Source organism: Bos grunniens, chromosome 7 (genome assembly GCF_055505025.1).
Source record: "Bos grunniens cultivar Pamir isolate PY7600 chromosome 7, Bosgru_T2T1.0, whole genome shotgun sequence".
NCBI classification, from domain to species: domain Eukaryota; kingdom Metazoa; phylum Chordata; class Mammalia; order Artiodactyla; family Bovidae; genus Bos; species Bos grunniens.
This window is the reverse complement of record NC_141171.1, coordinates 84,923,591-84,941,608: the sequence shown is the minus strand read 5'-3', so window position 1 is coordinate 84,941,608 and position 18,018 is coordinate 84,923,591. Positions and strand designations below refer to the sequence as shown.

The window sequence follows — 18,018 nt, the reverse complement described above, 5'->3', positions numbered from 1 at the left end:
TTTCACATCTTTGATTATTCCAAGTATTCTTTTCATACAAACTACTACCTAAATGTGATAATCAGTTGTCAACCCACTTTCAAAAGGCCTTGCCATATGGTATGATTTTATTGGTCAATTCCAGAGTATATATTAACTTGGAAAAAATGGGCTGCTGCTAATGGGATATGGAATGGAAATGCTGTCTTTTGTCACTAAGGGGACTTTATGTGTGAAGTTAATGTACACATAAATCAACGCTGTAAACACAAACAAGAGAATATCAAAAATTTGTTGCTATCAGTTGTCACCTATATACAGATGACATTGAAGTTTATTATATTTTGAGAATTTGTTTCCATATTCACCTTTATATCATCAACAAATATTTCCATTTAGGCTTAAAGAACAAACTGTTTAATAAATCAAAATGAATTTGATAGATTTGTACCTGAATACTGACTCTGAAATTAAAGGACGTTTACTTGGAAGGAAAGTTATGACCAACCTAGATAGCATATTCAAAAGCAGAGACATTACTTTGCCAACAAAGGTCCATCTAGTCAAGGCTATGGTTTTTCCTGTGGTCATGTATGGATGTGAGAGTTGGACTGTGAAGAAGGCTGAGCGCCAAAGAATTGATGCTTTTGAACTGTGGTGTTGGAGAAGACTCTTGAGAGTCCCTTAGACTGCAAGGAGATCCAACCAGTCCATTCTGAAGGAGATCAGCCCTGGGATTTCTTTGGAGGGAATGATGCTGAAGCTGAAACTCCAGTACTTTGGCCACCTCATGCGAAGAGTTGACTCATTGGAAAAGACTCTGATGCTGGGAGGGATTGGGGGCAGGAAGAGAAGGGGAAGACAGAGGATGAGATGGCTGGATGGCATCACTGACTCGATGGACATGAGTCTGAGTGAACTACGGGAGTTTGTGATGGACAGGGAGGCCTGGTGTGCTGCGATTCATGGGGTCGCAAAGAGTCGGACACGACTGAGCCACTGAACTGGACTGAACTGACTGGCTCTGAAACTTACTGTATGATCTTGGATATGTAGACAAGGTATTAATAGTTGACTTCTTTGATTTTGCACTTCCTCGTATATACAGAAGAGATAATAATATTTATAATAATTTATTTGAAAATATATTTAGCATTTACAGTGACCCAGGTATTTTGTCAAACCTTTATTGTGCAGCAGTGTGATCAGTTTTTAAAATAAGACTGTAAAGTAAATTATGAGTTACTTTTTAGGAATGAGAGAAGTTTTATAGAGATTTAATCAGTTTTCACTCTATACTTGCAGTATTTATATATATATATATAAAAAAACAGTGCAGGAAAGATTCATGCCTACTTATTCCTAACTCAGAAATTCATGGTTTTAAAAGTTATGTTCATTTTTGAGAATAGATACTTCGTGGCTCATGCTAAGTCACGAAGTCATGTCCAGTCTTAGCAACCCCATAGACTGTAGCCCATCAGGCTCCTCTGTCCATGGAATTTTCCAGGAAAGAATACTGGAGTGAGTTGATATTTCCTTCTCCATGGTATCTTCCCGACCCAGGGATCAAATCCACTCTCTCTTGTCTTCGCAGGTGGATTCTTTACCACTGAGCCATCAGGGAAGCCCCAGTAGGTGCTACACTAGCACCCACGTTCAGTGGAATATTTCTAAAAAGTCCTCCTCTTGCTCTCCCCTGTATCTCAGCACCCAGTTACTATCGATTGCTATTAAAATGATGTTGTATTATACAACATCATTTGTTGTATAATAAACTTGCAAACATGGAATCCTGCATTATTTCTTACTCTTCTTAATGATTAAATGCACTGTCTAACCAGTAAACATCTGCTGGTTATTTTATATTTAGAAATAGTTCATTTTCCAATTTTTATGAAGCTGCAGCACCATATATTTTAGACAAGCCTCTAAATATTTATCTGTTAGTCTAATTTCTTCTACATCCAATCATTCTGCACTCTTGAAATTTAGAATTCTTAATACATCATTCATCTTACTCCATCAGCAAAACATTTGCTTTCTCTACCATAGAACAAGATATTTTAAATTCCAGATAAAGTTTTTTCAATAACAAATTTATATATGCATCATCTTTTATAACAGCTTTATTGAGTATAATTTCTTAAAAAATCATCCTTTTCAGTTGTAAAATTTGGTGATATTTAGTATATTCATTGGAGAAGGCAATGGCACCCCACTCCAGCACTCTTGCCTGGAAAATCCCATGGATGGAGGAGCCTGGTGGGCTGCAGTCCATGGGGTCACTAGGAGTCGGACACGACTGAGCGACTTCACTTTCACTTTTCCCTTTCATGCATTGGAGAAGGAAATGGCAACCCACTCCAGTGTTCTTGCCTGGAGAATCCCAGGGATAGGGGAGCCTGGTGGGCTGCCATCTATGGGGTCGCACAGAGTCGGACATGACTGAAGCGACTTAGCAGCAGTAGCAGTATATTCATAGACTTGTGCAACTATCTAAAAAGTCTTCATCACCCAAAAAGAAACTCCACACCCATTAGCAGTTACTCTTCATTCCCCAATCCCCCTGGTGCCTGACAACCACTAATCTACTTTCAGTCTCTCTCTATGGATTTGCCTATTCTGGACATTTGATATAAATACAATATTTCTTTTATTTTATTTATTTATTGGCTGTGCTCAGTCTCCATTGCTTTGTGAAGAATTTTCTAGTTGCTTTAAGTGTGGGCTACTAGTAAATGTATATAAACTAGAGTGGGTATCTGGCACATTTCCTAGCTGCTCTCTGGTACTTAATAAACAACAAATACTTTCCCCATCATATTCTTTTCCAGAGAAAAGAGGGTTAAATCATTACAGCAGAGGAGTATTTATGGCACAGGTTATAACGCTCTTTTCCTTTCCTCTCACATCAATATGGCTTGTTGATGCTGGGCAATGCTGTTACAGCTTAACTATTTTCTATAGTTAGCTTTAGGGATAGGATCCACTCACCCATGTACTTCCTTATTCTCCCTCATCTATTTGGCCAACAAGGCCTTTGAATTTGTTATATGCTCAGGACAAAGAGGTAGATGTAGCATTATAGATTTTAAACAAACATGTCAAGAAAACTTCTGGTAAAATGCATGTGTGCATACTCTGTCACTCAGTCATGTCTAACTCTTTGTGACCCCATGGACTGTAGCCTGCCAGCCTCCTTTGTCCGCAGGATTTTCCAGGACAGAATACTGGAGTGGGTTGCCATTTACTCCTCCAGGGCATCTTCCTGACTCAGGAATTGAACCTGTGTCTCTGTGTCTCCTGCATTACATGCATTGGTAGGTAGGTTCTTTATCACTGTGCCACCTGGGAATCCCTCTGGTAAATGACTGAACAAGACAAATAATAGAACCTAGAGAAAGAGAATGGGAAAACTTCTGCACATAAGTAAGTTCATCACTGTTTAAGGCTTTATCTAATAAATAAAATCTAGAAAAGAACTACAGAATCTCTTAAAATATGATTTCCTCCACAGTCCATAAAGAATTAAGTGATCACTCTTGGGAAAGGGTACAAGATATACTCATGTGTGTGTGTATGTGTTTGCAAATGAAGTGCAGTGTGTTGCTGCACTATAATTTACAAATGTGGAAAATACCATGAGGTGAGTTGGTTAAAGGTATCTGTATAAAAAATAAATAACTTAAATGAAGTCTGTTATCATCAGCGATGAGAATCTACTTCTATATTAGATTAAGATAGTATATCTAAATTGTAAATTAGCTATTCCAAGGTTTTTCCTGTGAGTTTACTTGATGAAAAGTGGATGCTGTAGAAACTCAGGGCTACATTACTGTCCTCACAAAGATACTTCCCTAATACTTAGTTTACTAGTATTTTGGTAATAATTTCCCTTCAGCCAAAATCTAGCCTTAACATTATAGTCATGCCAGTAACCCTGAAGGAGGAGGCTGCAAAATTCTTGACCTTCTTTCAAGCAGTGTATGACAAAAGGACTCAAAACTAGATTGCTTCATGTATCACAAGATGAGCCATATTCTTTTTGAATAAAGAAAACTACAACAAAAAATATTCTGTTTCTCTCATCTCCTTCTTTTCATGGTTTTCATTAGAATAATCATGTTGTTCCAGCTGCATCCAGACTCTTAATTGACTTTTCAAATGTGCATATTTATCTTTGCCGCTCAGTGGGAACCCCACAACACATTTAGAGCTGGGACACTTGTTCATAACTTTCTAACTTCAGGTGAGCTGTAGTTTCAGACAACTGAATCTTGATCTTTGTATTTCAGTTGTCTTGTTTAAATACCAAAGTGTGTGTGCACATATTAAGTTAGACAAATGAAAGTGAAGTAATACATAAAGTAGCCAAAAGAAACCAAAATATAGCAGTTATAGAGAAAAGCTGAGAGCAAGAAGAAAGGCATTTTGAATCTTGATGAAGTCAAGGACTTTTCTACCATGATTTACAAATGCATAGCAAACAAACAAACAAAAAATAGAAAAAGTGTTACTGAAACATAACCACATAACCATTCATTCTGGTACTGTTAGTATCTCCATTTGTGAGAATTCAAATACCAATGAGAATAAAACAAAATTAAAAAATCCCCCCAAATTTTAAACTTTTTACCCTAGTACATGATTCAGGAGTAAGGGTTGGGAGTGGCAGAGGAAGAGAGGTTTGAATTTCTAATGTGTGCTTCAGTTTTTATTCTTTCAGCTTTATCCTTGTAATCAATAAATCACTGGGGTTGGTGATAATACATGCATATGGAAAAGGACTAATTTATTTTCATGAAGACTATTAATAGTTTGCAAGAGAGAAAAAGTAATTAACTATAACTTCCAGCCTTATAATAACCATAAACTTATTAAACTTCTCAGTAATATTTAGAGAATACTGATGCAGTATGTCTTTGAAGATCAAGTTGTACTGGACTTGCATGCAAATATTTAAGAAGTTAATTAAAATGCGAATCATTGTTGAACTGTGATTTTGGTTTTATTGTAAAAATACATTGCAATTATTACTTAAGCATCCTTTTTTTTGAAGTTGAGAAAAAATGAATTTTTGTCATTTCTTCTTTTTTAACTCTTCTCTAGTGGCTAGTTGATAAAGAGACTGCCTGCCAATGCAGGAGACCTGAGTTTGATCCCTGGGTTGGGAAGATCCCCTGGAGAAGGAAGTGGCAATCCATTCTAGTATTCTTGCCTGGAAAATTGCATGAACAGAGAAGCCTGGAAGGTTACTCATTGAGTCACAATGAGCGGGCACGACTTAGTGACTAAACCACCCCCACGCTTTTTTCCAAGTAATAAAATGAGCAAATTTACATTTTATTCTGTGTGACCTACTTTTATGTTGAAAAATGAAATCTGATATTTTTAAGATTAAATGAATGTGTTTCCATATTTTTACCTATTTTCAGGATATCAAAAAGTAGATGGACCTTAAGTCTAGAATCACAAGAGAATAATTAGTGGTTCTAAGTTATTTAATTTGATGACCCTAGAACTTGTTATATTACTGTGTCTTAGTATTTGTGTCCATATTAGAGTTAAGTTAGGCATTTTCTAGATAATCATAATATATTGCTACAAATGCATACACATTTAAGTTTAAAGTAGTTTGCTTTCTTGATGTGTAATATACCACTGTAGTAGGACTCTGGGTCCCAAGGTGCTTACCATTCCACACCACCTGAATTTAGGAATCATAAACAATCTATACTAGCAAATATTTGAATAGAGTTCAATAAACAACATCTTAAATAATCATGTTTTATTTATATATTGATTTCATTGACTAATGTTTATTTTTATTTTAGTTAAGACATCAAATCAATTAACAATGGAACTGTATTTGCATTAAGTCTAACTATAGGCAAGTAACATAGCAAATTCACATCTTTTATAAATATTTTTCATTGAATGCATTCATTCTGTTTCTACAAAATTAAGCATTCTTAAAATGAAAATTAATGAAATGAGCTATACATGGATAGTTTTAAGCTAAAATGATATATCTCTTTTATACCTTAACTTGTTGTAAACTTTTAGGAAACACATTCAGTGCTTAATTAATACCTAGCAAAAAAATAAAAAATAATAAGTCATTAAAAAAGAAGTCACCCATTATCTACTAAATAAGAAAGGCCTAAATTCTCCAATGTTAGGGATTCTCTGAAATCTGAATTGACCAATATAATTTGAGAACCTGCTGTGAGTCATTATTATGCTTGGTTCTGAAGATTTAAAGATAAATTTAGATGTTCACCACCCTTGAAAGTTTATTTTATTGACACAGAAACAAGGAATGAGGGAATAAAGGAAGAATTTCTAATACGGTCTGAATTAGCAGTACTTTTTTTGTGTGTGAGGAACGAGATTCACATTATGTCAAAATACAATAAGAGTTAGCCAACCACTTTATTCCCCACATAAACAAATTAATGTTCAGAGACAGAGTAAATTTTTCACTTTTGTATTGCTAGCTATCTGTAAGTCCAAAATGACCTTCAGGGGGCATTGCCTTTAAGCAATTGCTTGAATTATGAAGGTTTATGCATAATTATTAAAAAAAAATAAAAAGACCCTTATATAGTACCAACTGGCAACAAACAAACTCAGCCATTGACTTACATCTTTTTGTTTTTCTTAGTGACAAGCTTTTGGCATTTATCCAACAGTACACAGCTGAGAAAAAGAATATTTTCCAAGCATCAATTCTGGTGTTCTGGATAATTGTCACATGAATAAAACCTGGATTATGCCTTTAAAAATGTAGGAACAACTAGGATTTATTCCATCAGTACACATTTATTAAGCACAGCTCCCTGGAAAGCATTGCCCTTAGTGCTGTGTAAGTGCAAGAAACAAGCAGTGGTGTTACTGTCTCCAGCAAGTAACAGTAAAATAACAGTATGCACATTTTGCAATGGCCTAGAAATTTTATATTAACTTCATATTTTTTAGTAATATAATACCAGTTATTTAATTTCTATCTTTTTATAATAGTAATAAATGATTGAGGTAATAGTGATCATATGTATATAAATCTTATATCCTCTGTAACTCCTCCCAAAAAATAATGAAAAATAAAACTAAAGATATCTGTGCTATTAGCATACATAGAAGACTTAAGACATCCTCAATTCAATTTTCCTTTAAATAGAAATATAAACAACATATTCCATCAAGCCACTCGCCATGCTCTAGCACATGTGTTTATAGACAGTAAGAGAAGCTTGAGAAAGGGATTAACATTAAAAAAAAAAAAAACTCAACAGATGGAATTGTGAACCAACAATTTTATAAACAGCCAATTATTTTTTTGCTATCAAGATTGCATAAAAAGATGAAATATACAAGATCTCCAGGAGTTGTTCCCCCTTGAACCATTCCCGAGGAATGTATCAGAGGATGAACTTCATCCAACCAAGAGACCAGAGACAGTTACTACAGAAGTAATGATGGTGAGCATTTTACATTTGGTTCTAGATTAAATATTAAAATGAATGCATGAATGAGGATGGAACAAAATGAAAGTCATATGTTGTATATCTGACAATATACTGCAACAAATGAATGGAAGGAAATAGGAGAAGGCAAAATGATCATATGCATATTGATTGCTGTACTGGTATTAAAATATACCATTTTAATGTATTATTATACCAACAAAATTAATAAAAAGTTAAATAAGAAAATAGAGAAAAAAGGATATTTTGAACTGTGGTGTTGGAGAAGACTCTTGAGAGTCCCTTGGGCTGCAAGGAGATCAAACCAGTCAATCCTAAAGGAAATCAGTCCTGAATATTCATTAGAAGAACTGATGCTGAAGCTGAAGCTACAATATTTTGGCAAATAACTGATGCAAATAACTGACTTATTGGAAAAGTCCCTAGTGCTGGGAAAGATTGAAGGCAGGAGGGGAAGGGGATGACAGAGGATGAGATGGTTGGATGGCATCACTAACTCAATGGACATGAGTTTGCACAAGCTCTGTGAGTTGGTGATGGACAGGGAAGCCTGGCATGCTGCAGTCCATGGGGTCTCAGAGCCAAACATGACTGATCAACTGAGCTGAACTGAACTGAAGGACATATATTTTCATATGAATGTAATTAGTATAACAGAAGTACAAAAGAACTAAATGCCAGAACAAATTTAATAAGTAAAAAAGCAAAGAAAAAGATTACATAGAAACAATAGAAAATATAACAAAACATATAATAATTATAACATAACCATGTGACTTGATAGTTGAGACAAATACATTACTTATAAATAAATGTGAATGAACTAATTTACCTATTCAAAATATTTTCAGTTTGATTCACAAAATAAGAAACATATGTGTCTTAGAAGAATAGCATTTTAAAAACTGTCCCTAAAAGATAAAACTGAAAAAAAATACAGATGTATATGAAGCAAAGGGAAACCATAATAATATAAGTGAAAGTATAATGATATCAAAGTAGAATGCAAAGCTAAAACCATCACATATAAAAATGTGGGCATCATTTACAGTTGTAAGCCAAAATTCATAATAAAAGTGTAAAATACCTGTGCATCAAATAGCACAACAGCAATCTTTATAAAGCATAAATGAAGAGATACAAGGAAATAAAGTAACACAGTAATAACCCAAGAACCAAAAATATTTTTTATAGAATAGCCAAATAGACACTAAAATATACTTAGAAAAATAATCATGTAGAAGTTGACATAAAAACAATTTTAAAAAATATTTGAGGGAGAATAAACATACAAAGGATTTAAATATAGGCCCTTCAAATTTTAAAAGTATGGTTCTCATGCATGAATAGACATGCAAAGAATGGAAATAGAATTAGAAACCTAGAATTACACTAAAAATATGAAACTTTAGTATGTGCTGAGAATGGAATATTTTGAGAATCAATAAGCTTTTTAATAAGTGCTATTGGGATAACTGGGTAGCTATTTGGCAAAGGAAAAAATTAGATCCAAATCTCATACTATTATAGAAGGGTAAACACCAAAGGGGCTTCTCTGATAGCTCAGTTGGTAAAGAATCTGCCTGCAATGCAGGAGACCCCCGTCTATTCCTGAGTTGGGAAAATCTGCTGAGAAGGGATAGGCTACCTACTCCAGTATTCTTGGGCTTCCCTTGTGGCTCATCTGGTAAAGAATCCTCCCGCAATGCAGGAGACCTGGATTTGATCCTGGGGTTGGGAAGATCCCCTGGAAAAGAGAAAGCCTACCCACTCCAGTATTCTGGCCTGGAGAATTCCATGGACTCTGTAGTCCACAGGGACACAAAGAGTCAGACACAACTGAGTGACTTTCAAACACCAAAGAGCTCAGGGCTCTAAATATAAAAATACACTACTCAGTCATAAAAAAAAAAAAAAAAAAAAGAATGAAGTGTTGCCATATGCTAACCTTCAGGGAATTTAGCTAAGGGAAATAAGTCAGATAGAGAAAGACAAAAGCCATACAACCTTACTTAGATGTAGAATCTTCAAACTAAACATATAAAATACTAGTAGATACAAAGGACAGAACGGTGATTTCTATGATAGAAGGAGATTTGAGGGTAGGGAAAATGAGTGAAGGAGGTAAAGAGGTACAGATTTTCAGTTATTAAAATAAATAAGTCATAGGGATGTAATGTAAACATGGTCAGTGACTATAGTCAATAATATTGTAGTACATATTTGAAAGCTGTCAGAAATCTTCAAAGTTCTCATCACAAGAAAATATATAGTGATGGATGGTAGTAAGACTTATTGTGGTGACCATTTTGCAGTATATACAAATATTGAATCACTAAATTTTACAGCTGAAACTAATGTATGTCAATCATAGCTCATTTTTTTAAATTTTATATTGGAGCATAGCTGGTTAACAATGTTGTATTAGTTTCAGTTTGCAGCAAAGTGATTCAGTTATACCTATACATGTATCTAATCTTTTAAAAGGCTTCCATGGTGGCTCAGAGGGTAAAGAATCTGCCTGCAATGCGGGAGACATCAGTTCGATCCCTGGGTTGGGAAGATCTTCTGGAGAAGGGTATGGCAACCCACTCCAGTATTCTTGACTCGAAAATTCCATAGACAGAGGAACTTGGTGGACTACAATCCACAGGATTGCAAAGAATTGGACAAGACTGAGCGACTAACACACACACACATACACACACACATACATAAGAAACTTCACGGGAGAAAATTCTCCATGCTAAACGATTTAAAGAAGATCACAAAAACAAAACAAAATTTAAAAACCCTGAAATAGTACAACTCTAAAACTGCCTTGCTGTTGAAAAATAGCGGGCTTCCCAGATAGCTCAGTTGGTCAAGAATCCGCCTGCAATGCAGGAGACTCTGATTCTATTCCTGTGTGGGGAAGATCACTGAAGAAGTGATAGGCCACCCAGTCCAGTATTCTGGGCTTCCCTTGTGGCTCAGCTGGTAAACAATCTTCCTGCAGTGCAGGATATGTGGGTTCAATCCCTGGGTTGGGAAAATCCCCTGCAGAAGGGAAAGACTATCCACTCCAGTATTCTCTCTTGGAGAATTCCACAGACTCTGTAGTCCATGGGGTTGCAAAGAATCAGACACAACTAAGCTACTTTCACTCACTCAATCTTTTAAAAATGCTTTTCCCATTTAGGTTATTATAGACTATTAGGCAGATTTCCCTGTGTTATACAGTAGGTCTTGTTGGTTATCTGTTTTAAATATATCCGTGTGTACCTTTCAGTCCCCAAATCCTTGTATATCCCTCCCCCCAGCTCTTCCTCCCTGGTAACCGTAAGTTTGTTATCTAAGTCAGTGAGTCTGTTTCTGTTGTATAACTAAGTTCATTTGTATCATTTTTTTGTTTTAGATTCTTTATGTGAAAAAGAGAATTAAAAAAAATAGACATGTAACTTATTTGTGTAAGTGATTTCTGTCCTCAGCCTGCAGTGGCTTGAAGCAAGATTTAAGTTCCTAACCAGAGACTGAAGTCAGGCCACTGCAGTGAGAATACTGAATCCTAGCCACTAGACCAGTAGCCAGTGAAAAGACCCTAGCCTGCAAGGCTTTGTAGAAAATGGATTTCTATAAAGAAATAGAAAGTAGTGAAACAAGTGTTTATTAGGAGGGAAAAAAAAATCCACTGGTGTCTACCTGTGGATAGACACACGGATGGGCTCAGAGAAAGAGTTTCACCTTTGTGGTAGTTTGAGTCACTTATAAAGGAAACATAAGGGACATTTCCTTTAGGTTTCCTTTGGCCAATCATGTTGATTTACCTGGTTCCAAGTCTGTATATGGTTTATCTCAGGGTGCCCCCGTGTGTGTGCATGCATCCCATAGCCAAGGTGAATTCTAGCAAAGAAGCCTGTAGGTAGGTTGACATCACTCCCTTTTTGACCTCCAAGGAAACTTTTTGAGCACGTAATATTGAGAAGGTGTCCTTGATCTTGAGAATGAGAAATATGTAGTCTTGGTCTTTTATCTGGAAAGGACTCTTTTATTGCTCCTGCTATTTTGGAGTATCTGTCCAAAATATCAGATACTATTTGCAGACAAACTCCAGCTGCTAAGCCTGGGGCCCATCCATCTTCTCCTCATAAGGAGAAACAGAGTAACTAACATGATAATTTTCTAGCCATGAGAGGATAGGTGAGAATGGTTTTTAAATAATAGAATGGTGTTTATTGTACAGTCTGGCTATTTGGAATCATGTTTCTGTTTCATGTACACAAAGGGCCTAAATAAAATCAAGGATGGCAAAAATTATAAGTGGCTCATATCTTCTTATAAGTATAGAAAAATAGAGTATATCTGATAAATATTAAGAGTGTTTACAGTGAGTTATTTTTCTTCCAATAACTTTTATATTGATTACTTTCATATATGCAGAAAAGACCTGTAATATTCTAAATACTACCAATAATAGCACTTCTCTATAACAATACATACACTATTCTTCAGTTATGTTCAGTCACTCAGTCGTGTCCGACTCTTTGCGACCCCATGAATTGCAGCACGCCAGGTCTCCCTGTCCATCACCAACTCCCGGAGTTCACTCAAACTCATGTCCATCGAGTTGGTGATGCCATCCAGCCATCTCATCCTCTGTTGTCCCCTTCTTCTCCTGCCCCCAATCCCTCCCAGCATCAGGGTCTTTTCCAATGAGTCAACTCTTCACATGAGGTGGCCAAAATATTGGAGTTTCACAGTTCAAAAGCATCAATTCTTCAGTACTCAGCTTTCTTCACAGTCCAACTTTCACATCCATACATGACCACTGGAAAAACCATAGCCTTGACTAAACGGATGTCCATTTGGGATGTAAAAGGTAATACCTTAAAATAACATGAATGAGCTGTTGACAATAAGAGGAAAGAATATCAAGTTCTGTAATATGTTTAGTTTAATAAAGATAGCATAGCCATATTTTCCATAATATATAGATTTTATAGAGAAAAATATTGTATATTTTGGCATACACTAAAGGTATGTACAACAGGAGATAAAAAGTAAAATTTGATGTGTTATCAATTCAGTTCCAGTTCAGTTCAGTCACTCAGTCATGTCTGACTCTGCAACCTCATGGACTGCTAATGTCAGGCCTCCCTGTCCATCACCAACTCCCGAAGCTTGCTCAAACTCATGTCCGTTAGGTCGGTGACGCCATCCAACCATCTCATCCTCTCTTGTCCCCTTCTCATCCTGCCTTCAATCTTTCCCAGTATCAGAATCTTTTCCAGTGAGTCAATTCTTCCCATCAGGTGGCCAAAGTATTTGAGTTTCAGCTTCAGCATCAGTCCTTCCAATGAATATGTGGGACTTATTTCCTTAAGGATTGATGGGTTTGAACTCCATGAAGTCTAAGACACTCTGAAGAGTTTTCTCCAACACCACAGTTCAAAAGCATCAGTTCTTCTGCCCTCAGCTTTCTTTATGGTCCAACTCTCACATCCATACATGACTACTGGAGAAACCAGAGCTTTGACTAGATGGACCTTTGTTGGCAAAGTAATGTCTGTCCATTTTAATATGCTGTCTAGGTTGGTCATAGCTTTTCTTTCAAGGAGCAAGTGTCTTTTAATTTCATGGCTGCAGTCACCATCTGCAGTGATTTTGGAGCACCCAAAAATGAAGTCTCTCACTGTTTCCATTGTTTTCCCTTCTATTTGTCATGAAGTAATGGGACTGGACAGTTAGAACAACAGTTAGAACTGGACACGGAACAACAAACTGGTTCCAAATAGGAAAAGGAGTACATCAAGGCTGTATATTGTCACCCTGGTTATTTAACGTATTTGTAGAGTACATCATGAGAAACGCTGGGCTGGAGGAAGCACAAGCTGAAATCAAGATTTCTGGGAGAAATATCAATAACCTCAGATATACAGATGACACCACCCTTATGGCAGAAAGTGAAGAACTAAAGAGCCTCTTGATGAAAGTGAAAGAGAAGAGTGAAAAAGTTGGCTTAAGCTCAACATTCAGAAAACTAAGATCGTGGCATCTGGTCCCATCACTTCATGGGAAATAGATGGGGAAACAGTGGAAACAGTGGATGACTTTATTTTTCTTGGCTCCGAAATCACTACAAATGGTGATTGCAGCCATGAAATAAAAAGACACTTACTCCTTGAAAGGAAAGTTATGACCAACTGAGACAGTATATTAAAAAGCAGAGACATTACTTTTTCAACAAAGGTCCATCTAATCAAGGCTATGGTTTTTCCAGTGGTCATGTATGGCTGTGAGAGTTGGACTATAAAGAAAGCTGAGAGCTGAAGAACTGATGCTTTTGAACTGTGGTGTTAGAGAAGATTCTTGAGAGTTCCTTGGATTGCAAGGAGATCCAACCAGTCCATCCTAAAGGAGATCAGTTTTGCACGTTCATAGGTAGGACTGATGTTGAAGCTGAAATGCCAATACTTTGGCCACCTGATGCAAAGAGCTGACTCATTTGAAAAGACCCTGATGCTGGGAAGGATTGAGGGTGGGAGGAGAAGGGGACAACAGAGGATGAGATGGTTGGATGGCATCACCGACTCAGTGGACATGGGTTTGGGTGGACTCTGGGAGTTGGTGATGGACAGGGAGGCCTGGCATGCTGCAGTTCATGGGATCTCAAAGAGTCGTACACAACTGAGTGACTGAACTCAATGGTACTGGATGCCATGATCTTAATTCTTTTGAATGTTGAATTTTAATCCAGCTTTTTCACTCTCCTCTTTCACTTTCAACAAGAGGCTCTTTAGTTCTTTGCTTTCTGCCACAAGGGTGGTGTCATCTGTGTATCTGAGGTTATTGATATTTCTCCCAGTAATCTTGATTCCAGCTTGTGCTTTATCCAGCCTGGCAATTTACATGATGTATTCTGCATATAAGTTAAATCAACAGGGTAACAATATACAGCCTTGATGTACTCCTTTTCCTTTTTGTAGCCAGTGTGTTATTCCATGTCCAGTTCTAACTGTTGCTTCTTGACCTGTATACTGATTTCTCAGGAGGCAGGTAAGGTGGTCTGGTATTCCCATCTCTTTCAGAATTTTCCACGGTTGTTGTGATCCACACAGTCAAAGGCTTTGGTGTAATCAATAAAGCAGAAGTATTTATTTTTCTGGAACTCTTGCTTTTTTGATGATCCGACGGATGTTTGCAATTTGACCTCTGGTTCCACTGACTTTCCCAAATCCAACTTGAATATCTGGAAGTTTATGGTTCATGTACAGTTGAAGCCTGGCTTGGAGGATTTTGAGCATTACTTTGCTAGCGTGTGAGATGAATGCTGTTGTGCAGTAGTTTGAGCATTCTTTGGCATTGCCTTTTTTTGGAATTGGAATGAAAACTGACCTTTTCCAGTCTTGTGGCCACTGCTGAGTTTTCCAAATTTGCTGTCATATTGAGTGCAGCACTTTAACAGCTTCGTTTTTTAAATTTGAAATAATTCAACTGGAATTCCATCACCTCCACTAGCTTTGTTCTTAGTAATGTAGCTTTGTTCATAAGGCCCACTTGAGTTTGCATTCCAGGATGTCTGGCTCTCAGTGAGTGATCACATCACAAAAAGGCAAAATGGTTGTCTGAGGAGGCCTTACAAATAGCTGAGAAGATAAGAGAAGCTAAAGGCAAAGAGAAAAGGAAAGATATACCCGTTTGATTACAGAGTTCCAAAGAATAATAAGGAGAGATAAGAAAGCCATCCTCAGTGATCAGTGCAAAGAAATAGAGGAAAACGAGACACCAAGGGTGCATTTCATGCAAAGATGGGCACAATAAAGGACAGAAACAGTATGGACCTAACAGAAGCAGTAGATATTAAGAAGAGGTGGCAAGAATATACAGAAGAACTATACAAAAAAGATCTTCATGATGTGTTATATTTAAACTAAAAAAAAACCAACTCTCTGATATTCCTTCAGTTCAGTTCAATTCAGTTCAGTTGCTCAGTTGTGTCTGACTCTTTGCGACCCCATGAACCACAGCACTCCAGGCCTCCCTGTCCATCACCAACTCCTGGAGTTCACTCAAACTCATGTGTATTGAGTCAGTGATGCCATCCAGCCATCTCATCCTCTGTTGGCCCCTTCTCCTCCTGACCCCAATCCCTCCCAGCATCAGAGTCTTTTCCAATGAGTCAACTCTTCGCATGAGATGGCCAAAGTATTGGAGTTTCAGCTTTAGCATCAGTCCTTCCAAAGAACACCCAGGACTGATCTCCTTTAGAATGGACTGGTTGGTTCTCCCTGCAGTCCAAGGGACTCTCAAGAGTCTTCTCCAACACCATAGTTCAAAAGCATCAATTCTTTGGTGCTCAGCTTTCTTCACAGTCCAACTTTCACATCCATACATGACCACTGGAAAAACCATAGCCTTGACTAGATGGACCTTTGTTGGCAAGTAATGTCTCTGCTTTTGAATATGCTATCTAGGTTGCCTTAGACAACAGTATTAGCAGTATTAATTGAATTAATTATGCCATTTTTCTGTGTGAAGGTTATTTTTACTTTTCTATAGTTAACTTTATGGACAAACCTTATTCTCTAGTTCTTGCACATTATTAACCAAATCAAAAGGTAATGAGTTAATAAGGCATTATGCATTATTTATTACAAATAATTATTTATTACATTTATAACATTTGCATAGTGAAAATAAATGTTAAATTATGAAGGTATTTTGTTTAGATTTTTGAGGACTAACCAAGCAATTAAATATGTCTAGCTTAAAATATATTCCCTTTCCTGCTCCTTTCCAAATATGTACATTTCATTAAATACAGAGGAATTTTCTCTGTCCTTGCAGTTAAAGTCCTTGAAGTTATGAAAAAAAAAGAAAGAAACTCCCAATTATTGTTATATTAAATCCTAATAAAATAACTAGGTCCTGGGCTTTAAGCTTTAAGAGCTCCTTAGAGAGACAAAGCAATAATTACTGAGTTGAAGCAAGTATAATTCTGGCCCTTAATAGCAAGAACATGACGAAAATCAAAATTAAAATGATATCTGACCTTCAGCCATTTTAAGGACATTTATAGACATTTGGAGCTTCGCCTATAGCCCAGCAGATAAAGAATCAGACTGCAATGCAGGAGATGCAGGAAACACAGGTTTAATCTTTGGGTTGGGAAGATCCCTTGGAGAAGAACATGGCAACCCACTCCAGTATTCATCTTTTTTTTTAATCCATTTTTCAGACTTAATCTGGAAATAGCAACATGAATTATATTTGTTAGACAGAATCTCAGTGTGAATGTTAATAGGTGTTGTCAAGTCATTAGCATCTCAATAGCTCTGGAGAAAATAAGGTCTTGGCCAAAGCCTCTCTTCTAGATTGGAATAATTTATGCCACTCCAGACTTCTCATGCATTGAATGCCTGCAGAACTTAATTCTAACAGTTTTTAACCCAAATTTCATATATGCTTGCAATGTAAAAATTATGTCATCTAATGAAGGACAAGTAGTCTTACTCCTGCCATTTAACAGATCCCCCCCCCATTTGTTGATTTTCCTCCTTTTTTATTAATAATGCAGTACTTCTTTTCCCGTTTTGAAATTTGTCTTAGTTGAAGGGAGATTTTTCTTTCTGATCTGTTTTTTTTTTTTTTTTGCATCTACCTTTAATACTGACACTTCCTTGTTGCACATTTAATTGAAGTTCCTCTGTAAAATGTCTTTTCATTAATCTAAAAAAATTAATCTGTAGTTTACTTTTAAAATGCTTTGAACACTTTATTTGGTCTCTTTGAAATTCTCTTCAACTTCAGAAGAGGATTAATCAGTTTCAAGTAGAAGACATTAATTACTTTGCCTGTCTAATATGTGCAGATTCCATTTATATAAACAAATGTGGATTCAGTTAATTGCTATAACATTTTATTGAGTCCTATTCAGTTTATTATGTTATTATCATAGTTGTATGATAGCTTATCCTTCTCCTATATTAATTATTCAGAGTTCTCACATTCTATTCCATTTATTCTTTTAGGGTCTCTTAATACTTCCATGAATTCAAATTGCATTTTATTCTAAGACTCCTGCCCAGAAGCTGAAATAAGGAGACTTTTAAAATGCTATTAACTATCAGATAAAATAAACAAATGACTTCAGAATTATTTAAATTATAAGAATTACAAAACTCATATAATCATTTGTTTATTTAATGGAGTGTAATCTCTGCAGTATGTGTTTATAGTATAAGCTACACAGCCTCCAACACCTTCTACATTTACATATAAGTTGTGAATGCTAATCACAGATTCTCGGATTCATGTTAATGAGCACAGAAAGATTCTATGAATATCTAGAAGATTCAGTCTCATTATTTAATCCCTGAATAAACAGAAAGTTATTAACACATTTTATGTACTTTAGTTTTAGAAAGCTTTATTTTTAGTTTAGAAAGTTATTAATTACATTTTAGTTTAGAAAGTTATTAGTTACATTTACTTTAGTTTCACAAAGTGTCAGAACCAAAGGATTTCTGCTTAATTTTTAAAGAAACTAGGACTTTCACTCAAATTCAAT

The 18,018-nt window shown here is 36.2% G+C and overlaps 1 long non-coding RNA gene across 1 annotated transcript in view; it reads left to right on the top strand.

Moving 5' to 3' along the window:
- Positions 1-5,328, top strand: part of LOC147369910 (uncharacterized) — a 237,439-nt gene extending 232,111 nt beyond the window's left edge. Inside the window, exon 3 of the long non-coding RNA XR_015168100.1 lies at positions 5,092-5,328. This is a non-coding gene — a long non-coding RNA (uncharacterized LOC147369910). The remainder of the gene's footprint in view (positions 1-5,091) is intronic.
- The last annotated feature ends 12,690 nt before the right edge of the window (positions 5,329-18,018 follow it).